The sequence below is a fragment of the Capricornis sumatraensis genome, chromosome 1 (genome assembly GCF_032405125.1).
Source record: "Capricornis sumatraensis isolate serow.1 chromosome 1, serow.2, whole genome shotgun sequence".
In the NCBI taxonomy this organism is placed as follows: Eukaryota; Metazoa; Chordata; class Mammalia; order Artiodactyla; family Bovidae; genus Capricornis; species Capricornis sumatraensis.
In genome coordinates, this window is record NC_091069.1 from 90,227,837 (window position 1) to 90,253,770 (window position 25,934).

The 25,934-nt window shown below is 39.2% G+C and overlaps 1 protein-coding gene across 1 annotated transcript in view; it reads right to left on the reverse strand.

The window, feature by feature from the left end:
* RASGRP3 (RAS guanyl releasing protein 3) overlaps nt 1-25,934 on the reverse strand; it is a 116,978-nt gene that overhangs the window by 48,864 nt on the left and 42,180 nt on the right. The gene's annotated exons all lie outside the window — the stretch shown is intronic.

The window sequence follows — 25,934 nt, forward strand, 5'->3', positions numbered from 1 at the left end:
AATCCTTGTGAGGTGGCTTAGGACAATAAGAATGATGCTCTCAATGTCAGGGACTGTGCAAAGGAGCCAACTCCATGCAGCTATACGTGGACAGATCTGAAGAGTCCCAGACTCTTGACTCAGAGCATTTAGTTTTCCAAAATTGTGTTTCAATATCAGATAGACAAATGGGGCGAGTTTTACTACTTTGAGTAAAATGTAATTACCATTCTGAGTGAAATGCCATTAGTTAGAAGTTAGAAGTTTAGTAACATAAAAGGCACACACGGTCAATCTTGCAAAAACTGGGTGCTCGAGAAGGTGTCTCCCTTTGTACACAGTTCCTCTTCCCTTCTCATATTTAAAAGCATTTAAGTTGAGGACTTAATGTGAAGTATTATAGAAGATCAATGTTTAGAAGTACAGGAAGAAAAATGGTAATTTAGAGAAAGGAGAAGGAAACAGGAAAAAAAAAATACTGTGACACTAGGGCATCCAGGGGCAGGTGGCCTCATCAGCAACGGAATCCCATTCCTGAAAACGCTGAAGCTAAAGTAAGGTAATGACTGTCAAAGATGTGGTAGACTAAACTCCCAGACAGCGTCTAGGAAACATGCCAGAATAACAGCAAAGGTTGGTTGCCTGTAGCTGTAGGATTGCAGAATTTATAAGGTGAAATATTACATCTAGTAAGTATTCAAGGAATAGTGTTGCAATTATATTAGCCATATTAGAACTTCCAAAGATAGTTTTGTCTATAGCACTATCTCTGTTGCAAGAAAAGACAAATGAAATCTCTTGAAGATTCTTCCCTCCTAATGGCAGATATGGTCTTAATATATAAGTAACCATAAGTATGTTCCCACACTCATATGACCTTCATATGGAGACAAGGGGATTGCTCCAAAAGCCTAAATCCTTTGCTAAAATGAACAGTAGTTATTACAAACTTTTACACTTTAAGTTTTAACAACTAAGGTGTCACGGCAATTGTAATTCTGGCAACACTCAAGCTTAATCTTCCTTTCTCTACAGAGACATGAAATTTTAAAAGTACTGTGATTATATTCACTGAGACTCCACAGTAGAATCAGGATTATTGAGTTCAATAAGAGAAATGACAAAACTATGAAAGATAGTTAATTTATTTGACAAATATTGTAAGTAAGTGTTAAGTGTGAAAGTGTTAGTTGCTCAGTTGTGTCCAACTCTTTGCGACCCCATGGACTGTAAGCCTACCAGGTTTCTCTGTCCATGGAATTCTCCAGGCGAGAATACTGGAGTGGATGGGGATTCTCCAGGGGATCTTCCTGACCCAGGGATTGAACCTGGGGCTCTTGCATTGCAGGCAGATTCTTTACCATCTGAGCCACCAGGGAAATCATGACAAATATTGCATTGGCTCAAAAGTTCATTTAGGTTTCTCTGTAGGATTGCACAGAAAAACCCAAATGAATATTGTGGCTAACCCTATACTTACTGAGTATCTACTAGACACCAGATACCAAGCAAGGTACACTTGAGTGGCTGGTAGAAAAAGTTGGTGACAAGCAAAAGGAAGGATAAATTGATAAACAAGACAAAAATAATTCTTGCTCTTCAGTTCAGTTGTTCAGTCATGTCTGACTCTTTGTGACCCCATGAACCACAGCATGCCAGGCCTTCCTGTCCATCACCAGTTCCTGGAGTTCACCCAAACCCATATCCATTGAGTCAGTGATGCCATCCAACCATCTTGTCCTCTGTCGTCCCCTTTTCCTCCTGCCCTCAATCTTTGCCAGCATCAGGGTCTTTTCAAATTCTTGTTCTTATACTCCAGCAAAGAATTAAATAAGAAATTAAAGTATCTTGTAAAGGGCTGGAGCACTTAGACAGTCTAAGAGTCAGAGGAGTTTTAGCCAGGCCAAGTGTGGGTAGGATGATGGCAATTAAGAAAAGTTAAAAGATATTTAGAATGACTGATGTATTGAAGATGGGGCAAGAGATGAACCTGAAAAGGTCAATAGGAATAACTCATGAACAGTACTGTTAGCTATATTAAGGAGTTTGGGCTTTATCTGAAAGGTAAAGAGAATCCATTGTTTTAAAAGTGAGTAGGAGAATGGTATGATCAAATTTGGATTTTTTAAAAGATTCTCCCAGCTGCAATATGGAGGAGAAATTAGTAAAGACCTACACTAATGACCAGTTCATAGTCAGTTGTAACTATCCATGCAAGAGATAGAGGTTATCTAAACCAATGTGTGGCAGTGAAAATGGAAAGACGTGATTGGTCACAGAGCATATTTTGAAGATAGATCCAGCAAGATTGGCTGATCTGTTGGCTATGGGGAATGAGTAGAAAGGAGGAATCGGGGATAATTTCCAGATTTCCAGCTGGACATCTGGTTGGGTTACAGGCCATTTCCCAGAGACTGAGAAACGAAGGAATGGGGGAGGGAGTCGAAGTTCATGGAGAGGGCAGCAATCAATGAGTGCATTTTTGAATGTGTTGAGTTAGAGATGTCTGAGACATCCTAAGGGGAATGTTGAGTTAGCTTCTGGATATCTGTTACATGTTTAAGTGCTAAGCATCAGTGGATAGGGAAATTTAAGTGGCAGGAGAAAAAGAACTTATATAACAAGGTCTCTGGGAAGACAACAGTGATGGACTGTGCCCAGGTGGAGGGATTTACCTTGGATAAAAAAGAAGGTTGCCTCTTTCAATGTAAAGGCATGGAAGAGGAAAAAACAGGTATAGATACAGGAATATTTGTCCTTTTGATAGCAGGAAGTCAAGGAAGTTCCTGTCTAGTGACTTCTATTTACTTTAAAAGAAGGAGAAAAGGTCATCCACTGGAAGGTCTGATGGAAGCAGATTTGAGGTTTACCCAGAGGAGAAAAAAAGCAAAAGATACTGTATAAGATCAGAAGAAAGAAACCAGAAGTGTTGGGATTATTTTCATCAAGAATAAAAGGCTGATTTTCTCTTCTGGAGTTTGTTTTGAGAGGAAGTTTAGTGTTCCTTGTTCCTTAGGTGACATTACTTACTCATGTCAATACAAGAAGATCAAGTATTGATCATCTTCTGTATGTAGCAGGCAATTATGGGTTTCTACTGCTATCTAGTCACATAAGTTTCTGTAAGTATGAACCTCAGAGCTAAAGCATGGTTGGCATTTTCTGGATGGTTTCCACATGAGGGCATGGGGCTCTCATCTCACCTAGCTTTGCTTACAACAGGGAAGATGGAGACAGATACTATTGGAAAGGAAACTATAATAAAGAAATAATTTACCTACCACACTTTGACTTGCTCCAGGAAATTTCATTCTGGCAACTTCAACCTCAGCCACTCATTCCCATGTTCTCTACCTTTCTAGTCAAGATTTGTGTGTCTCAGACCCACCATGCACAATCTCCAGTGGTTTCATTATCTGTTATTTTTATTTATTTATATCTATCAATCACTTCTTTTTTTTAATTTTTATTTTTACTTTATTTTACTTTACAATACTGTATTGGTTTTGCCATACATTGAAGTGAATCCACCACGGGGGTACATTATTTTTAAAAGGTAATATTGTCACAAGACACATTACTGTTTGTTGCTCACTATTCAGATTTAGCATTCTTTGGTTATTTCTGTGCTGGTCTTGTTTTAATTTTCTTTTTCATTTCTTTCAACGTCAACTCTGAGTTCTTGGAACTTATCTTTCTAGTTTATTTCCTCCAATCAGTTACTTTTCCTTGAGTGCTCTATTAAAGTCTCATTGCCAGCATGGTCAGGGTTGATTCTATCATAAAGCAACTTAGAAAGTATGATAGTATGAACTTAGGAAATGAGCCTAGTGCTAATAGCAAAGTTAAAGCATTTCAAATGGGCCATAATGATGACCCATAGAAGAAAGTATCCCACATTTACAGATAGTGGATCAATATTCCCTTAAATTCTATTCAAGACTGACCAGAAGCAATAGTCATGGATAATATTGAATCTCTCAGATATAATAGCGATTTTTTTCATTTTTGACTTAGATAGGTTTATTTAATGTCACAATGAGATTTTCCTGGGTTTTAAATTTTTATTTGTTTTGCTTATTTTTTTCCTACAAAGAGCTTTTACTAAATTAATGGAGCATTAATAATCAGTGTTGTCCTGGATTTTAGAAAGTAAAATAATAATACCTTATACAAATACTACTTGTTGGAGTGTATAATGTGATAGACATAATGCTGGGGAAATTACCTATATTAGGTTTAAATCTTATAACACCCTGATAGCTAGGTATTATTATAACCATTTCATAGAGGAGGAAATTGAGGCCTGGAGCGGTGAAATTATTTGTCCATAGCATATTACTAGTTAAGTTGCAGAGCTAAGTCCATCTGACTCCAAAAATTTATATTCTTTTCACTATCCAGACAAATGTTAGCTGTTGCTAATGCTTGCCTATTAGATCCATTTTTAGGCATTATCTAGAACAAACGTTCACTGTTCCCTTTGCTTAGCTTCTAAGCATTCTGTCGCTGGCGCTATTGTCTGAAAATGAATAACAATCATTATTACAGCAAGCTCGACAATTTAGGGACTCACTGGTACCAAACACCGAACAGAAGTCAATGACCATCTCAGCTCATCTCACAAGACCTCATAGCATTTTTCTGTGACAAATAAGTATTGGTAAAAAGGTTAAACTGTATTTTATTTATTTTTCTTGGTTAACAGTATTTAGTACTGACAACCAGACTAACGTATTTGCAGCCACCTGACATGAGTTGAATGAGAAATTAAAGTCTTGAAGAAGTTCTAGCAATAAATGCAATGGAAGAGAACTCAAACCGGGGCTCTGCGACAGCCTATAGGGGTGGGATAGGGTGGTAAGAGGGAGGGGATATATGTATACCTATGGCTAATTCATGTTGATGTCTGTCAGAAATCAGCATAATATTGTAAAGCAATTATCCTTCAATAAAAAAATAAAAATTTTTAAAATGCAGTAAACTCCAAAGTCCAAACCAAGGGGGTATTTTCCTTGCATTTGGCTGTAGACGAACATGGAAGAGTATTAATATATACACATATTAGGCATTTGCAGTCAGATGGTTTCTAGATGGACATGTTCACCCACACAGAAGGGTTATGGCAACTCTAGTATTCAGATTGTAAATATCCCCCAAATAAGACCCAGAAATAGGAGATGCTTAGCTCAGAAGTTAACACTTTAAACTTTGGGAAAATAGGGTTTTTTCTTTAAAGATGAATACTTTCTTCTCCTAAAGATGCCAATAATTCATACCAATCCTGTCTGTGGCACTAGTACTTTGGAAAGACCTGGTTCCAAATGCCTTGAAATAAAGTCATATTCCCTTACCCTTTAATTGCTTATTTACCTTAGAGTGAGTGTATGACGATGACGATGGAGGAGGAAGAGGAAGAAGAAGTCATCTTTTTGGGTACTACAATCCAGTCACTGAGCTGAGCACTTTACCCAATGAATTCTCGAAGGCCAGGCCCCACCACAGAAATCCAGCAATAAATAAAATGCAGCCAAAAAAAAAAAAAAAGCTGACTCTGAGAAAACACCCTGATGCTGGGAAAGATTGAAGGCAAAAGGAGAAGGGGGCAACAGAGGATGAGATGGTTAGATGGCATCACTGACGCAGTGGACATGAATTTGAGCACACTCCAGGAGATAGTGGAGGACAGAGGAGCCTGGCGTGCTGCAGTCCATGGGGTGGCAAAGAGTCGGACACGACTTAGCGGCTGAACAACAACAAAAAAACTTTGTTATTTGTTACCAAAAGAAAATGCAAGGAGGCCTTGTGGGGTGAGCTCTGAGCTAGTTATTAACTTCCGTTTAGTACTTGGTGCCAACACTAACATCCTCACACCTGTGAACCCACCAGGAGCAGGAGGACATTCTCAGTAACTGGCATGGGTTAAGTAAAACTCAGGCATCTTCCCACTGGGACTCAACTGACAATCTCAGGGAACAAAATCAATACAAAAGAGGCTCCAAAGGAATGAAGACATTGCACAGACCACCACTGAGAAGCAAGAGAATGTGAACAGAAGACACGGCCTGGAGGACAAAATCTCTCTCTTACCTATAAGGTGGGAGTGGAAGCTGCCTGTCTCTGAAGGGACTGGGAGAGGATTTCAAAACCTGAGTCCTAAGTTGTTACAAAGGAATGCAGCAAGAAGATAACACAATGAAATATTGCCTTCAAATTGTCTCCATGCTTTCACAGAAAGGCATGTGTTTGATTGAGCAAAAAGGCCAGTGATTACTACTTACCTATTAAATGTTCAGCACTGTGCTATGGGCTGAAGGTATAAAGAGCTGTTCACAAAGACCCACATCCCTGTAAGGGAGACCCATTATAAACTGGTTATTATAAAACAGTGTTAAGCCCAGTATCAAAAACATATGCCCAAGACATTATAGGAGCCTAGGAATTGGGCCAAATTTAACCAAAGAGATTCAGGAAGGCTTCCTCAAAGAGGGGACACCAGAGAGTACTAAGTTTATGGGTCACAAAAGGAAAACAGAAAACACTAGCAAAATTCACTGGTGTCAGATAGCAAAGTGGCTAGGATTACAAGCATGATTTTAGAACTAGGCAGGAGATGGATATTACCAATCTGCTATCAAAACTTAGCATCATGTGAAAAAAGAATAAGAACACACAGAAGACAGTATTTGGAATAAGAGCTGTTAAGAGTAAAATGATTGAGGCTGGGCAGGTATGAGTTGAATTTTGAAGATTTAAAAAACATACAAGTAATGACTGTACCACAAAAAGATAGGGACTGTACAACGTTTGATCATTATCATTATTATTATTTATTTAATTTTATTACTTACACTGATAAGCTTTAAAAACTAGATTTCTTATACCATTTTGATGCTAATCTTGTTTACAGAGATACAGACCTACTTGAAGATGGAGTGTTAATTTCTCCTTTTTGAGTGAACTGTACAATGTTCTCATACAAGTGAAATTTTCTTCTAAAACTTTGGTGGTGGTGGTTTAGTCGCTAAGTCGTGTCCGACTCTTGTGACCCCATGGACTATAGCCTGCCAGGCTCCTCTGTCCGTGGCATTCTACAGGCAAGAATACTGGAGTGGGTTGCCATTTAGTTTATATTTATTTTTAATTAATTTTTATCGGAGTATGGTTGCTCTACAATGTTGTGTTAGTTTCCACTGTACAGCAAGGTGAATCAGCTATATGTATATAAGTGAAAACATTTTGCACTTGCTCAGAAACTCATATGCTTATAGCATTCTTTTTTTTAGTGTTATGAAAACTTTACTTCTATTTTTATTTTTTTAATTATCAAAGATTATAATTGTACAATATTAAGAAGTATAGAACAAAATACAGTTATTAGAGGACAATTGCTTTTGTGTTGGCCTCTGCCGCACATCAGGATGAATCAGCCTCAGGTATACACATATCCCCTCCTTCCTGAACCCCTCTCCCATCTCCTTCCCATCCCATCCCTCTAGGTTGTCACTGGGTTGAGCTCCTTGTTTTACACAGCAAATTCTCACTTGCTATCTATTTTATGTATGGTAATGTATATGTTTCTATGCTCTTCTCTTAATTTGTCCCACTCTCTCCAAGTCTCAGTTTGAAATTATTCCTGAATCAAGGATTTGGAGGTACACTTTTTATTGGAACCAATTAAAAGTAAACTATTGTGACCTCCCCAAAATGCTTTTAAAAAAATTATTTCTGTATTCTCAATCAAATATACACAGCTTGAAGCCCATAATTAGAAGGCACCACTTAATGATTCTGTTTCAGATTTTTCTCCTACAGCAAATGTTTCTTTCTTTCTGTCAAAGAAAAACAAATCTCAAGAGATGGTGATATCTCTTCCTCCCATCTAAGACATTAACTAATTTCAGTACATACCAACAAAAGAGAAAACATAAATGAACAGTAAATTTCAGTCCTATCTTCGGCCCCACTTAATTTCTCTAAGGTTCACTTTCATCATCCCTAACATGAGAGAAATAACATTACTCTGCCTTCCCCATCAGACCAAAAATTACCTTCATTTGAAAAGATTTTAAGGGCATTAAACACAACAGGAAAAAAAAAGAAGTCCTAAAATTATGAAATGTTCTAAGCTATATTTGAAAAGTTGTTATTCAGAATTTAGAATGTATTTCCACCTTAGAACAATACCATAAATGGATTACTAGTAGATTTACACATGGGGGAGAAGGAGATTGGTGGGGATCTGTCAAAAATACTAAAAAGAACTTTTGGAATTCTCAAGAGGTTTAGAGGTCGACAGCACTGGTTCCCTATCGGAATCGAACCCGGGTCTCTTGCATTGCAGGCAGATTCTTTACTGACTGAGCTACAAGGGAAGCTCCATATGCCAAATCAACCTTCACAAATTGTGTAACTTCTGGAAACATGAAAATGATAAATATATTTAGTTAGACAAAGGAGGGGAAAGAAAGAGAGAGGGAGAGGAAGATAGCTTTTTACAAAGTCACTGTTAAAGAGTTAGAAGAGGCAAAGAAATGGGAGTAAGGATTTTGTTGGCACAGTTATAAAACAAGAGAGGAACTGATGAACTGGAACTAAATCGTTAGCCATTTAAGTAAACATGAAATGTCTTTCCCAGCCTCAAACAAAGAACACAAGCTTTCCACTGGCCATCTCTCCTCTTTCCCCATCCTCCACGGCCAAGTAGAATTTGCTGGCTTGATTTCATCCCCTCTTCAGCCAGTCAAAATCAATTCTCCCTCCACTCCCCACCCCGACACCTCTCCAAAAACACTCTGGTAGAGAAGTCAGTCCGTTCTGTCACAAGTTATAGCAAGGCTCAGCTACCATGTGTTACCTCTTTTTTTTTTATGCTTTATTTTTTAAATTTTATTATTATTTTTACTTAACAATATTGTATTGGTTTTGCCATATGTCAACATGAACCTGCCACGGGTGTACATGTGTTCCCAATCCTGCACCCCCCTCCCACCGCCCTCCCCATACCATCTCTCTGGGTCACCCCAGTGCACCAGCCCCAAGAATCCTGTATCCTGCATCAAACCTAGACTGGCGATTTGTTTCTTATATGATAGTATACATGTTTCAATGCCGTTCTCCCAAATCATCCCACCCTCTCCCTCTCCCGCAGAGTCCAAAAGACTGTTCTATACATCTCTGTCTCTTTTGCTGTCTCGCGTGTTACCTCTTGACCACACTCACCCTGAAATTCTCCCCTTGGATGATTTTCCTTCCATCTCCTCTTCCCTGATTTGCCTCCTATGCCTCTGGTCACACCTTCCCAGTCTGATGTGCACGATCTTCTACTGCTGGGGGTCTGCAGTCTCCATGCCTTTCCATTTTGCCTGAAACTCTCCATGTAAACTCATCCACAACCACAAGGCTCAGCCAGCACCTCTGCGTCAGTGACTCCAGCTATGTGGTGTACTGTACAGCAGCAGTCCCCATCTTTTTCGCAGCAGGGACCAGATTCATGGAAGACGATTCTTCCACAGATGTGGTGGTGGGAAGGGTGGTGTGGGGATTATTCAAGCACATTATATGTATTGTGCACATCATTTCTATTATTATTACATCAACTCCACCTCAGGCCAAGAGGCATCGGATCCCAGAGGTTGGGGACACCTCCTATAGAGGACAGAGGGGACTCCGGAGAGGGGCACGCTTGAGGTAACATCTAGGCTTTGCTCCTTATTAATGAGTGACTCCGGGAGAGTTCTACTTAACCTCAGGGTAAGTTTGCATTTCTTACCATCATACATTGCCAGTGGAAATGTAAAATGAAGCAGCCACTTTGGAAAACAGTTTTGCAGTTCCACAAAAACGTAAACATAGAGTTACCATATGGTCGAGAAAATTCACTCCTAGGTATATACCCAAGAGAATTGAAAATGTATGTCTACAAAGAACTCGTACACAAATATTCATAGAAGTAATATTCACAATAGCCCCAAAGTAAAAACAACCCAAATGTCCATGAACTGACGAATGGAAAAACAAAATGAGGTATATCTATACAATGGAACATTATTTAGCCATAGCAAGAAATGAAGTACCGATACAAGTTATAAGGATAAACCACCTAAATAAAATGCTAAGTAAAAGAAGCCAGATACTAAAGGCCATATATTGCAAATTCCACTTGTATGAAATGTCCAGAATAGGCAAATCTAGCAGGTAGAGACAGAAAGTAAACCATTAATAGCAGTTGCCAGGGGCTGGGAAAGGAGGAGGAGGGAGTGACAGAGAAGACTTCAGGGTTCCATTTTGGGGGTGATGAAAATGTTCTGGAATATTCTAAATTCCTTGCGAATATACTAAAAATGCACTTTAAAAAGGTAGATTCTAGAAAATAGATTCAGCTAGTGGGAAGCTGCTGTCTAGCACAGGTAGCTCAGCTCGGTGCTCTATGATGACCTAGAGAGGCAGGGTGGGGGGCTGGCAGGGAGTCTCAAGAGGGAGGGGATGTATGTATACACATAGCTGATTTACTTCCTTATACACCAGAAACAAACACAACATCGTAAAACAATTATACTTCAATAAAAAAACAAAAGGTAGATTCTAATGGTATGTGAATTATACCAATTAAATTTTAATTACTTAAAAATATGTCCTCTTCACTTTCCTAAACTGCTATATTTCCTGTATTTCCTTCCTTGATTTATAGCTCAACCTGCTTCCAGTATTCCATGCCAGAAACTTGGGATTCACCCTAGATTGCCTAGTGCCTCCTTTCATCATCCCTCCATATCCAAGACTGATCATGTACCTCCAGACGCTTTCTCATATACCTCCACTTGTCTTCCTCGCCACTGCCCCTCCTGGGTTCAAGCTGTCATTACCTTTCCCTTGGTCCACAGAATGCTTCCTCATCAGGCTTCTAGATCAATTCTTATCTCCTGTTTCTCTCTTCTCTCTACTGGTGCCAAATCAATCTTCCCAAATTATCAGATTGACGACATAACTCCCCTATTCAAAGTTCTTCCACCATTCCCTATCTGCTCAATAAGAAGTCTTTGCCTGGTATAGTGAATAGTGAAGTTGCTCAGTCGTGTCCGACTCTTTGTGACCCCGTGGACTGTATGTAGCCTACCAGGCTTCTCCGTCCATGGAGAAGCCAGGGATTCTCCAGGCAAGAATACTGGAGTGGGTTACCATTTCCTTCTCCAGGGCATCTTCCCGACCCAGGGATCGAACCCAGGTCTCCCGCATTGGAGGCAGACGCTTTAACCTCTGAGCCACCAGGGAAGCCCTGGTATACAAAGCCTTTAATGAATGGCCCTCACTCTGTCCACCTATTCCCTCACTCTTCTTTCCTCACCTCCACTTTACCTTTTGTTGTAAAACGAACTTCTTTTTCCTAATGCCCATGTGATAGGGACTGAATGTTTGAATCCCCCAGCACATTCATATATTGAAACCCTAATCCTCAAAGTGATGGTTTTTGGAGATGGGGTTGTTGGGAGGTAATTAACTCATGAGTGTGGTTTGTTATTTAAGCCTCACAGTCTAAGATATGGTTTAACAGCAGCTTGAACTAAAACATCATGCTTTTCCCATACTGGTTTTTTCTTAGAATGGCTCTCCTCCTCCAAGTATGTCTGCATGGCAATCACAAACTCACTTTTTAGATGCCTATTTGAATTCTCCTCCTCCCTCCCAACTCTGCCAGGCAGACTATGGCATCCAACATACTGGCTTCCTTTGCGCTTTGTGTGGTTTATGTTATGCAGTAGTTCTGTCTCCCCAGTAATTCTTAAGAAGACGGCCCTGTCTCCTTGTCTTTCTAGCCCCCAACACAGAAGCATGTCTGGTGACATATATGGTTATCTTTCTTTGCTATCATAGTCTTCCAACATGGTCTCTAAACTTCAAATTTGTTTCTTCTCCAGTTTTCTTCTCTAATCTTACTTTTGTCTCAAGCTTTTTCTTTGGACTATTGAATGAATTTACTTCTTTTATATTAGCATGCCCATAATGAAATTTCGAGACATGCTTCCAGATTTGTAGTAGTACAGATTTATGTTAGAGAGAATAAAAATACACCAAATATTTCTTCCAGTCACATTCTCATCTATTTCATAAATACTTACTTCTGTGCCAGACAGTGTGATTAACACCATGGCAGAGGTACAAGTATATGTCAGGTACAGAGACCATGGGGTCTGAAGAGGGGAGACACATGAACAGAAATTGTGACACAGGGCATTGTGAAAGAATCACGAGAGAAGTAAAAACAAGTTCTGACTCACAGAATTAAATTGTGCCTTAAAGCATAAGTGAGGTTTCACTGATCAGAGAAAACAGCACTGTTTGCAGAGAAAAGGACATTGAAAAAAACAGATAGGTGTGGAAAGAGCAGGAATGCCAACAGAATGGTGAGGTCTTAAAACTGGAGTTAAAGTCCCTATGTGTTTATTTACTCACTCAACAAACATGGAGAGAGGGAGAGAGAATACCATGTTCTCAGGATCAGAACTAAAAGCCTCTGTGATGGTCCATGTGAAATAATCTAATGTAGCCTTTTTCTGTATGTCTGTGTAGGCTTCACATGTGTCCACGCATGCTCAGTCATGTCCGACTCTTTGTGACATCATGGACTGTAGCCTGCCAGGCTCCTCTGTCCAAGGGGATTCTCCAGACAAAAATATTGGAGTGGATTACCATACCCTCCTCCAGGGGATCTTCCCAACCCAGGGATCAAACCCATGACTCCTAAATCTCCTGAATTGGTTGGTGGGTTTTTCACCACTATCACCACCTGGGAATCCCCACAAAGATATATACATGTCCCCAGAGAGCCAGGAGAGTTTAGTAGACACACATAGAAATGCCAGCAATATCTTGCGTGTACCAAAGAGTCATGAATGGGACCCAGGTCTTCACATTGCATTCATTCCTCTGCAGAATGGAAATAAATGTTGGATTACTAATGTCCTTAAACACAATTCTTGAGAGTGGCTATTACACAAAAACATTTCCACCCAAAGTTTTGCTGATGGATCTACTTATCACAAGAAGGGTGCTGAAGAGCTGAAATAGTAAGTGAAACCAAGCGGGGAGCTAAAATTAGAACGAGAACCTCATCGGCTTCTGTGGTAATTTGTGGGGATTTCACAAGTCCGCGTGTTCACATAGTTTTATGCACTTGTTAATCTTTATCTCACCACAATATCTCATACTCAGTGACTTTTTTCAACACTTGCTTCTTATTACTAGTCCAGGAAGCTGGACATGTATTTATTTATTTATCTTAGACACTGTTTAACTATTAATCACATAAAACCTGAAGGTATTTACCAAGAACTTAGGCAAAAAGATACTTTCTCCCTATTAAATGCAATATAAATTATTTATGGAATTTTTAAAACAGAAAAATACAGAAGAAAATGGTTAAATCTCTCATTAACTTACTACTTCATAATAATGTAGTAACACTTAGTTTGGGAAATAAAGGCAAAAACCCATCATTGACCGGGGGACAATACTGGAATGTCTGAAGCAGTATCTCACTGAAAAATCAAAGAATGCTCAAGACCCAAAATGTATTACTTTCATGCATCTAAAACAACGTGGAGGAAGCCCAGATTTTATAAAAAGTGTCTTTGTTTTTAGGTATTATAGTTTCTTTCCAAATATCTAATTTTGATTTTGGATAAGAACAAGAATTTTTTAAATCAATAATGTGTTGTCTACAGAGTGCCAAACATCTACTATTCCTTTTGTCATCGAGATGTATCTAAATCTCCATATTTTGTGGAAGAAACTGAGTCTTTCCAATAAGTTTTTTAGTCTTTTTCTTTTTTACCTGAGACTCATACTAGCATCAAAGTGACTGATCAAGTGCCATGTGTGACATCAGCAATATCTCACATAGATGTGCCTGCAGGTCCTAACAGAAAATGATCCTTTCTGTAATAACTCTGGTTTTGATGCTATGACAATTAAATATGATAGTATAGTGGCCATATACACATTATAAATATTGTTCTCAAATGCCCCCTTTTTTTTTACATTTACTTATTTGGCTGCACCAGATCTTAGTTTAGCACATGGGATCTTCCATCTTCATTGTGGCCTGTGGGATCTAATTCCCTGACCAGGGATCGAACTCAGGCCCCCTGCATTGGGAGTGCAGAGTCTTAGCCACTGGACCAGCAGAGAAGTCCCTCAAATGCCCTTCTCTTCTGCATTCTTCTCATTACCTGTAAAAAACCTACTTAAAGACATGTAAATAATAAACCACAGTGTTAGGCTTTCTTCCTCCAAAGTGAAGATGGTGTGCATTAACAAGTTCTTAATCACTCAGCATCAGCAGGTTGTAAAACAGTGACCTCCTACAGAGATCTAACTTGAAGGTGTAGTTTTGTTAGGCTTCCGCACACAGGATTGGCTCTCACAAAGTTGCAAATATGTTGAATTAGTTGCAAAAATGTACAAGTCCAGACTTTCACTTTAAAAAATCCAGTTTTCTCAATTCTTGTGGAAAAATCAGATCTGTTGGTTTTAGGGCTGCATTCCCACCAGGCAACATGTAGCTGGAGCTGAGGAGTAAAGTTCCCTAAAGTTCCCACTACCCTCTACCATCTCCCCAAACTGAGGCCAACTGTCACGGCCATTTATCTTCCCACTATATTAAGACATTTAAGAGAAAAGTGAAATACCACTTGTCCCAGACAGAAATAATTCTTTTTATCCCTCATCCACTTCACTCATTCTGGTCCCTTCTTGGCCCTGCACACATTTGCCTTTGCAAGTCCCCATCTCAGGCTCACCAGGCTACTCACTGACATCACAGATGCTAAGAAGGACTCTTTAGAATGTTCCTATTCGTGGACTGGACAAGGAAGAATCACAAGACACCTCCTACGCCTTCTGGCCTATTTCCATTCAAAAAGTAAGTTCAGATTGCAAGACAATCCTTGCCCAAACAAAAGTTTAGGGATTTCTACAGCATTTGTCAAGGGTGGTCAGGCTAATAAAATCTTTATTTTCACTTATAATGTGCTTAAAATATCTAGATTACCTCCAACATTGGCAATTTCCTCAGATTTCTGTGTTTTTATTTCTTTCTTTTGTTTATGGCCATGCCATGAGGCATGCAGGATCTTTGCTTTCTGACCAGGGACCAAACTCGTGCCCCCTGCATTGGAAACGCAGGGTCTTCAACACTGGAATGCCAGGGAAGTCCTGTCAGACTTCTGTGATATTCTTTTACCAAAAAGTTCTCATAATCAACAAAATAGATGTACACTATTGATTCCCAAAGAGCATGGGAACTTGGTGCCAAGGCCTCTCAACACTTTACTTTGTAGATTCTGGAACGATTACAGGAAAATAGAATGTATACAGGGCTATCTATACAAAAATTATGTATCTACTCATGCTTAGAGGCAAATGCATTTTCAGATTCCATACACTATAGCAAGTATCCAGTTTCACTCTTTCCCACTTCCTCTCTCTGTTGCTTTGGATTTGTTGACTACAACCAGTAACAGCTTATTCCTCCCTGTCAGATCTGAGTAACTCACAGGTCACTGTAGACTTTTCAGATAATTTCCTGTGGATAATTTCCAAGATCATTTGCAGTCCTTAGATAATGAATCACCTGGATAACTAGTGATGATACAAGCTGAGCTGGTATTCTTCCTTTGTTGTTGTTTATGATTCTAAACAAAGAAACCAGCAACCAGGCGAGGGTTATTTACTAGTCAGTGCAGCTGCAAGGGTTGACCTCTAAACACCTGATTTCCTCATCTTGCTCATTCAAGTCTTCTGAGAGAGTTTTTTTTGTCTATTCAGAGAAACTCTCTAGTTCTAATAGAGAAATAGACTGTGGTGCAGGAAAGACAGAGGCATGTTTTTCCACTTTTGAAGGGAACCTCTTATTTATCAGGTTAATGACCGCGCTTTATAAAGGAGAAGCCCAGGGTCAAAAAGATAGCATAATTCACCCAAGTTTTAACAATAAGATAATGAGAGAAAGGAAAAGACACCATCATAGCAGAGCTTCCATAGAATCCAGATTCATAGTGAGTCGGGTTCTCTGGGACATAAAAAGTACATGCGTCAGAGGCTGTTTTAAACTAATGTATCTGCTTAAGAAAGTGTGAGTTTTCTGATAAGAAGCAGCTCTTTGCCATGTCGATATGAAGAAACGAATCAGCATGGATGTTGCTGTGAGTTGTGGAATTTCTGCTCACCATTCTGATTTCACGGTAATTTGACACTCGAACTTTGCAAAAAACTATTCCAATGTAATCGTCTCCCTTTGTGAAATTAGTTTTTGTATTCAGGGGTCTAAAATGATGTGGGGGTTTTGGTAGGAAGCTAAAATCCCCAGTTGGTGGCTACCGGACATCAGAAGCAGTTCTGGGTACCTTGGAGATCAGGTGTAAACATGTGTAGTGAAAGTGAAATTGAGAAGGTGGAGTCTTGGAACTCAAACTTTATCTTGGTACAAACAGCTGGCTCTCTGGCTCTGATGCCTTGATCCTGAACACTGTCCAGCCATTTACTCTTATCACATGGAACCCCATGTATTTTCTTGGTTACCTTTGGTCACTCAAACTTTGGCTTCTCTCTCATTTTAATTGTTATTTATCTATTTTAGTTTTGCTGGGTCTTCGTTGCTGTATGCAGGCTTTCTCTAGTTGCAGAGAGCGGGGATCACTCTTCACTATCATGCGGGGGCTTCTTACTTCAGTGGCTTCAGTAGTAGCAGCTTGTAACTGTAGAGCGCAGGCTCAGTAGTTGTGGTACACAGGCTTAGCTGCTCGGCAGCATGTGGGATCTTCCCAGACCAGGTAATTTCCCCTGCATTAGCAGGTGGATTCTGAACCACGGGACTACCATGGAAGTCCCTGGCTTTTCAAGTTCTTCCAGAAAAGAACTCTACATGCTCTACTCCTCTAGTCTAAACTCACTCCTTCAACGCCACGACAGGCTTTGAGACTGTCTCTGCTCTCCCAGGTTTGGGACCAAACAGCTCTCGTCCTTGTCCTCTGATTCCACTCACAGCAGATAGCAGCAGATTTTTTCAAGAGGGATGATGACAAGGCAAGTGGATTTTAAAGAAGCAAATGCTTCCCACATTCCCATCAGTTTGTTCCTGGCTCAGGAGATCCCAAATTTAACTCTGGGGAAAAAGATTTCTCTACTTTACAAAATGAGATTGTTGTATTCAGGAGGATACCTGCCTCATGAAATGTTTGAAAGAAATCCAAGGAGACTGCTGGGCTAAGATGGACAACATGCCCAGTGAAATGAAGGAGCGCCTACAGAAAACGCCCACGCCCAGCATGAGCTTGTCGTTTTTCTGCATGGCCTTCGGACTTTGTTCTGTAGTGTGGACTCATGAAGCCCAGAGCACAAAGAGAGCCAGGCATGGTGCTGCCAGCTGATCTTGTCCCTGTGCATCCAGGCCTCTTCCATACACCCCAAAGTGTGGTTCTTCCACACACAGAAAGTGAGCTCCCTAGGGAGGCCCCCTCCCCCAGCCCACTCCTTCATGGACCAGTGACTATAGACATTTTCAGGGGAAAACCAGTTTCTACCATAGAGACTTGTCTTAGTTTGCTTGTACTGCTATGACAGATATCACAGACTAGGTGGCTTAAATAGAAAGGTCTCATAGTTTTAGGAATCCCCTGGTAGTTCAGTGGTTAAGACTCCATGCTTCCTCTGCCAGAGGCACCGATTCAACCTCTGGCTAGGGAAATAAGATTCTACAAGCTGTGTGGTATGACCAAAGGGGGGAAGGAAATTTCTCATGGTTCTAGAAGCTAGGAAATCCAAGATCAAGATGCTGCCAGTCCAATTCCTGGTGAGACTCCCTTCCTGACTTGCAATCTTCTGCTATGGCCTCACATGGTAGACAGAGGACCTTTTTCTTATAAGGGTAGAGCCCTATTGATTAGGCCCCCATGCTTATTACCTCATTCAACCTTAATTACCTTCTTCTAGGCTCTGTCACCAAATATACTTACAATGAGAGTTAGAGCTTTAACATATGAATTTGAGGTGGACACACATTCAGTCCATTCTTGGCTCTTAACCAAGAATCAGAGATCTATAAAAACTTCTGGCATCATATGCAGAATTTTGTGTTTGTGTCCATGAGCTTTTAAAGGGGCTTTTGATCAATAAAAGTTTAAGAACCACTGCTGAAACACACAGAGACTGACTGCCCAGAGGATTTCAGAAGACACAGGAAAATCAATATTCCCTGAGGATACACCATCTGATGCCATCTTTTATATCTTAAAACAGATTAAGTTGTCCAATGCAAAAGAAGAGAAAACACAAAATCATTCCCTGATTCTCACCACCAGCTTTTTAGAATCACAAAACTTTGAGGTATATTTGTAGAAATTTTCACATTCTCCTAAGAGTCCACGAGCAACCTTAGGCTTAGAATCCAGCTTAAAAACATTCGGTTTCCTTTCTGCAGAGGCGTCTATGCCCCATCAAGGTTTAGAAGTACTGCCTCTACTCCTCTCTCTGAAGCTGCTTCCTTCACCACTTCGTTCACTTCTGTTACCCTTCAGTACCTTGGTCAGACGCCATCAGCCAGGGTAGTGGGGGTGGGCTCCGTGCTGGGGGTCCGCCTGCTTCACAGGACACTCCCCACAGGGCAGGGCAGCAGAGAAGAGGGCTCTAAGGCTGCATACACTATGATATAATTCCAGCCACTTCACAAAAACACTGTCAAATGGTGTCCTTTCAAATGGGGTGTATAACAATTTAGACCAATGACATTTTGTTGGCTCACAAACCTCAAGAGTTCAGACATTAGTGGAATGCAGTTCTTAGGCTAAAAAATTGATAGTACATGTAACCTGTGCACCATCTTAAATGAGGCTTTGTACATATTTAATGTCTTTCTTCAAAGGAGATTAAAAGGCAATAATCTAACTTTGCCTTATAAAATAATTCTGTAAAAATAGAGTTAATGTGCTATTTCTGTATAACTAAATAAATTAGAATAAAAAATAAATTAAGTAAATGTTAATCTATCCATTAATCAACACACATTTATTAAATATCTTCAGGTTTTTTTTCTCCCCACCTCTCCCCACTGATGTTTAAATGTTGTCTTTTAATCTAATTAACAGTATGGTTCTAACTGCATAAGAACCTGACGCTTGTCAGGAAAAAAGAATGTTTGTTTAGGTTCAATATCCAAATTCTGAGTTATTTATTGCCTCAACAAATATCAACTGAATACACACCTCTACCTTCCAGACATTGTGCCGGGGCCTGGGTATCCAGTAATGAATGAAATGGACCAGATCTTTGACCAGTGGAGTGCACTGTTTACCGAGGGAAACCAACCACACACAAGTAGACAGACAAGTTGATACATCACTAATTGTCAGCTTGTGTTGTGAACCACTCAGTTTGGCTTTTCCTGAACCTTATACTGAAGGGCTAGTCATTTTGTATCTCATTTTTGCCCTGGTGTTGATACAGTGGTATTTCATTAAGAGTATTCAGTTCAGTTCAGTTCAGTCGCTCAGTCGTGTCCAACTCTTTGTGACTCCATGAATCGCAGCACACCAGGCCTCTGCCCCCAATCCCTCCCAGCATCAGAGTCTTTTCCAGTGAGTCAACTCTTCGCATGAGGTGGCCAAAGTACTGGAGTTTCAGCTTTAGCATCATTCCTTCCAAAGAAATCCCAGGGCTGATCTCCTTCAGAATGGATTGATTGGATCTCCTTGCAGTCCAAGGGACTCTCAAGAGTCTTCTCCAACACCACAGTTCAAACGCATCAATTCTTCAGTGCTCAGCCTTCTTCACAGTCCAACTCTTACATCCATACATGACCACTGGAAAAACCATAGCCTTGACTAGACGGACCTTAGTTGGCAAAGTAATGTCTCTGCTTTTGAATATGCTATCTAGGTTGGTTTAGACTGGCATTATTTTGGCCTTTGTTTTATTCCTATGATAATTGTTTTCAGTTTCATTTTATTTTTGCTGCTTATCATAAGCTGTTTTAATTCTTTTTGGAGGATATCAGAGGATAAACATTTATGAACAAAGGCATTTTTTTATATGTGAATAAAGAATTCTATTTTATGAGAACAGTTGGCTTCCTTTCCCATTGTCCCAGTACTGATTCCCCTTGAATACTCTCAGAATGACGCTACATAGAATGCACTGCTTGTGTTACAGGTTTTACTTATAAATCATCTACTCTGTTGCCTTGTTACTCTGCAGAGTTGTTTCAGGCAGAGAGTGATGCTCAATGTGAAACCATTAGAAGAACTATTAGAACTATTTTTTTTTTTCTCCTACCAGCTCTGTCAGTTACTGGAAAATAGCTTATGCTTCTGGGGGTCATTTTTTTTTTCATTCAAATCCAGTTAACATTTACTAAGAGGCAGGTGTTCTTGCCAAGTCAATACTTGACAGTGCCTCAAAGGCTGTTTTGTGGGAGGGTGTGTCTGATCCATATGGCAACAACTTTTGAGGATCAAGAGGTTCTCAAAGTGTTTTCATTTTTATAAATAACCCAAGAACAATCAGCCATGAATTGTGTTAATCCTTCTTGAATCACAGCCTTTCCTTCTGGCAAAACAAGTGTATAAGCTTAATATCTCTTGTGTAAAATACAATTCTGCATAAACAAACACTGAACCCCAGTTAGTGATATGTATGATAAAGCGTTGAGGAGTGGAGCGAACTGCTATCTACAATTATACTGGAAAGGAAAGATGGACCAATGGATGAACAGAGGAATGAGTATTTGGGTAGATATGTGAAAAAGCAAACCTAGGAAATTATTAATGGTAAAACTGAATTGGCAGAGAAAGATCCCCTGGGGAAGGGAATGGCAACCCACTCAAGTATTCTTGCCTTGAGAATTCCATGGACAGAGGAGGCTGGCGGGCTGTAGTTCATGGGGTTGCAAAGAGTTGGACGTGACTGAGCGACTAACACACTCACACAGATGTTCACTATACCATTCTTTCAACTTTTTTTGTTTGAACATTGTCATCATAAAATGTGAAAAATTCTCTCCATTATTTTATACTTTATTTTGTGTCTTTTACAGTCAACTAATTTTTTAATTGAAGTAAAAAAGGGATAATATTATATTGATACATAATATTATATTAATGTATAATATTATGTTACAAGTGTACAATGTAGTAATTCATAATTTTAAAGGGTATACTCCATTGATAGTTATTTAAAATATTGGCTATATTCCCCGTGTTGTACAATATATCCCTATAGCTTATTTTATACATGATTGTTTGTACTTCTTAATCCTATATCCCTGTATTGTCCCTCCCCTCTTCCCTCTCCCCATTGGTAACGACTGGTTTGTTTTCTGTATCTCTGAGTCTGCTCCCTTTTTTTATATTCATTAGTTTGTTGTATTTTTTAGATTCCACATATAAGTGGTGTCATGCAGTATTTGTCTTTATCTGTCTGACTTATTTCACTTAGCATAAGGCCCTCCAAGTCCATCTGTGTTGCTTCAAAATGTTTTCCTCCTTAAGGCTGAGTAATAGTCCATTTATATATATGCCTGGAGAATCCCATGGGCAGAGGAGCCTGGCAGGCTACCGTCCGTGGGGTCACAGGAGTTGGACACGACTTAGTGACTAAACCACCACCACCATGTATAGATATGTATACACACACACACACATACACACACACACACACACCACATTTTCTCTACCCTTCATCTGTTGATGGACACTTAGGTTGCTTCCAAATCTTCTTGGCAATTGTAAATAATGCTGCTATGAACATTAAGGTGCATTTATCTTTTGACTTAGTGTTTTTGCTTTTCTTTGGATATATACCCAGGAGTAGAATTACTGGATCCTATGGTGGTTCTATTTTTAATTTGTTAAGAAACTTGCATACTGCTTTACACAGTGGCTGTAACAATTTACATTTCCACTAATAGTCTTCTGTGTTTCCATACAAATTTTTATATTATTTGTTCTAGTTCTGTAAAAAATGCCATTGGTATTTTGATAGGGATTGAACTGAATCTGTATATTGCCATGAGTGATATGGTCATTTTAACAATATTCATGATTCTAATCCAGGAACACTGTATATCTTTCCATCTGTTTGTGTCATCTTCAATATCCTTCATCAGAGTCTTAGAGTTTTCCAAACACAGGGCTTCTACCTCCTTAGGTAGGTTTATTCCTAGGTATTTTTTTTTTATGTGATGGTAAATGGAATTGTTTCTTTAATTTCACTTTCTTATTGTATAGAAATGCAACAGATTTCTGTATATTAATTTTGTATTCTGCAACTTTACCAAATTCATTGATGAGCTCTAGTAGCTTTCTGGTGCCATCTTTAAATTTTCTATATATGATATCATGTCATCTGCAAACACTGAAAGTTTTACTTCTTCCTTTCCAATTTGGATTCCTTTTATTTATTTTTTTTCTTGTCTGAATGCTATGTATGTCTAAGATTTCCAACACTATGTTGAATAAAAGTGGCTAGAGTGGACATCCTTGTCTTGTTCCTGACCTTAGAGGAGATGCTTTTAGCCTTTCAATGTTGAGTATGATATTAGCTGTGGGTGTGTTACATATGTTTGTTTGGATGGCCTTCCTTGAGGTGTGTTTCTTCTATGCCCACTTTCCAGAGAGTTTCTATCACAAATGAATGTTGATTTTTGCCAAAAGCATTTTCTGCACCTTTTGAAATGATCATGTGCTTTTCATTCTTCAGTTTGTTAATATGGTTTATCATATTGATTGATTTGCAGATATTGAAAAACCTTTGCATCCCTGTGATAATCCCACTTGTTTGTTGAATATTTTGTTAAGGATTTTTGCACCTGTGATCATCAGTTACATTGGCCTCTAATTTTCTCTTTTTGTGATAGTGTTGTCCAGTTTTTGTATCACAGTGATGCTGGCCTCATAGAATGAGTTTGAAAGTATCCTTTCCTCAGCAATTCTTTGGAATGGTTTGAGAGGGATAGATGTTAACTCCTCTCTAAATGTTTGGTAGAACTCACCTGTGAAGTTGTCTGGTCCTAAACTTTTGTTTTTTAGGTACTTCCATTATTTTAAATTGACACCTTTCAAACTTTTAGTGTTTGGGGATTTGGTGAATAAGTCACATACATTAGTCTTTATGATATTATAACTATTAATCATAGATAAACTGAAGAGGTGTCAGTTATCAGTCTGTCTAAGTGACTCCTTTCTCCCCTGGAGCATTTTAGATGCTATTCTCTTGTTTCCTAATTTTTGCTAATGACTCTCTTAAGGTGAAGCAATCAAAATTACTCCATATATTCCAAGTCTCAAAGCTTTGTTTTAGAGTAATAGGAAAACATTTTTGTATTTGTTTCCAATAGTCTCCGGTGAATGAAGAATCAGTCTAAACGGCTTTTCGTGGAATCCCTAAACTGTATCAGTTATTGGCATATTCCTATGCTGATCATTGTTATTTAGTCATTAAGTCATGTCCTACACTTTGCGACCCCATGAACTGCAGCATGCCAGGTTTCTCTGTCCTCCGCTATCTCCTGGAGTTTACTCAGACTCATGTCCATTGAGTTGGTGATGCAATAAAACCATCTCATCCTCTGCCACCCCCTTCTTTTGCTTTTAATCTATCCCAGCATCAGGGGCTTTTCCAATGAGTTGGCTCTTTGCATCAGGTGGCTAAAGTATTGGAGCTTTAGCAACACTCCTTCCAATGAATATTCAGGGTTGGTTTCCTTTAGGAAATATATCTAGCACTACAATTTGAAGTTGTCAATTCTTTGGCACTCAGTCTTTTCTGTGGACCAGCTCTCACATATCTCATACGCCGATTGTGTGTGTGCGTATGCTCAGTCATGTCTGACTCTTTGCAACCCCATGGACTGTAGCCTGCCATGGGATTTTCTCAGCAAGAGTACTGGAGTGGATTGCCATTTCTTCCTCCAGGGGATCTTCCTCACCTAGGGATCAATCCATTGTCTTCGGTGTCTCCTGCACTAAGTTTAAAATCTCCAGGTTCACACAAGTTTAACACAAGTTTAAATTTTCTCAGGGATTTTCCTGGCAGTCAGGTGGTTAAGATATGATTCCTACTCTGGGAACTAATATCCCAGATGCCATGTGGCCAAAAAAATTTTTTTTCTCAATTCCCTCCGCTCCTTCACCCGCATATCCAATTGCTCTCAGGAACTATCAACTTTACTTTTTTAAACATTCTGAAAATTCTTCCATCCTCGCCATTAGTTTAATTCACACTTATCTCTGGAGCCTTTTATTGGTCTTTGGCATGTATTGACAAGCTTCAATTTTGTCACTTAGTTTAGATGTATTGATGATACTGTGGATTTTTCAAAAGAGAACTTATCTGTTATAAATATAAACTAAAATATTTACAGGTAGAATGATGAGATGTCTGGTAGTTGCTTCAAAACTAAGAAGGAGTGAACATGAGTAGGGATATATATCAAACAAGATTGGCCATTGAAAATTGTTAACATGAAATAATGAACACATGGAGGTCCATCATATAATTTTGCCTACTTTTGTGTAATGTTGGAAATTTTCTATAATAAAAATACTTTTTAAGTTTAAATTCTCCTCAAAACTATCTGAATGCTTCACAAGGGCAAATATTACCCTTGACCATCTGGAACTACCTTATCTCTGAGCCTTGAATCCAGTTCCTCCTCCAACACATACCCTATGATTCAGCTCTACCAAGTTCCATGTTATTCCTGGAAATATTGGAAATATAACTGAAAATTGGAAATATAACTGAAAAATTGGAAATATAACTCCTGAAAGGAGTCTTTCAAAATATAGGGTTTTTTTTTTTTTTCCTTTTTGAACAATGACTACTTATCCTTTCATATCCTCTTCAAAAGTCACCAACCCTAAGGAACCTTCCCTGACTTAATCTGATGTAATCATCTCCTTTTCCCAGATTTCTATTGAACTCTGTGAAAACCTCTTTTCTAGAACAAATATTTGTGTGTTGTTTGGTGGAATAATTTTTTTTAAATATCAGTCTGCTTTACTAGGCAGTGATATCCTGCAGGGTAAAGTGTATGCCGTTATGTATGTTTGTACAATATGCAGCGCAAAGCATATGTGTAAAAATACTTGCCAAATGAATCACAGGAAAACATACTTTGATTTTTCTTTTACTTTTGTTATGTGAATGTGGATTCTGACTTTCACATAAGAGGTCCCATAAACTAGAATGTACTTAGTCATGTCTTGATAACTTCTAGTTGAGTGAAATTTCCAAATGTGAGGATTACAACTCTACACAATCTTTCAAATGTCTTAGCCTCTCTTCCACAAGCTTGATGTGTTAAGAATATTCCAAATAGTTGCAGGATTTTATGCCTGACACATTTCTTGGTCATCCTTGTAGCTAAAAAGACAGTGACTCAATTCTGACACAATAACTCCATCAGTGGCTTACGTCCATCAGAGTTCTTTCAGCCTCCAAAGAGAATTTGCAGGTAGTATTTCTGCTAAAGCTTAGAGAATGACAATAGAGTGAGATATTATGTGTTCCACAGGTCCTGCTTCAAGTTCTGCTTGGCCCTTCTCTCTATTTGTAATCATGGCCCCAAGAAACAATTTATAGAGTGAATATGAATGCCCCTCTTGGTGCCAATATTATGTCATTTCCCGTAAAAACCAAATACCATGTAAAGCAGACTGTCACTGCTGGTTAATTAGCTAGGTCCTATGGTCATGACCTATTTTAAACCTGTCATCATCTGAGATTATACAATGATTTTTGAGTGTTACCGGAGGCTTAGCTCTGCAGGGGCACCCTGCCCGAGGTACAGAGCACCACAGCTGAGGGAATACCTCAACAACGGAAACAGGATGAGACTGCAGAATGCAGGCTTGAATCCAGACTACTAGGATGTTGCTTTGTCCTGCAGCATGCTTCTAACG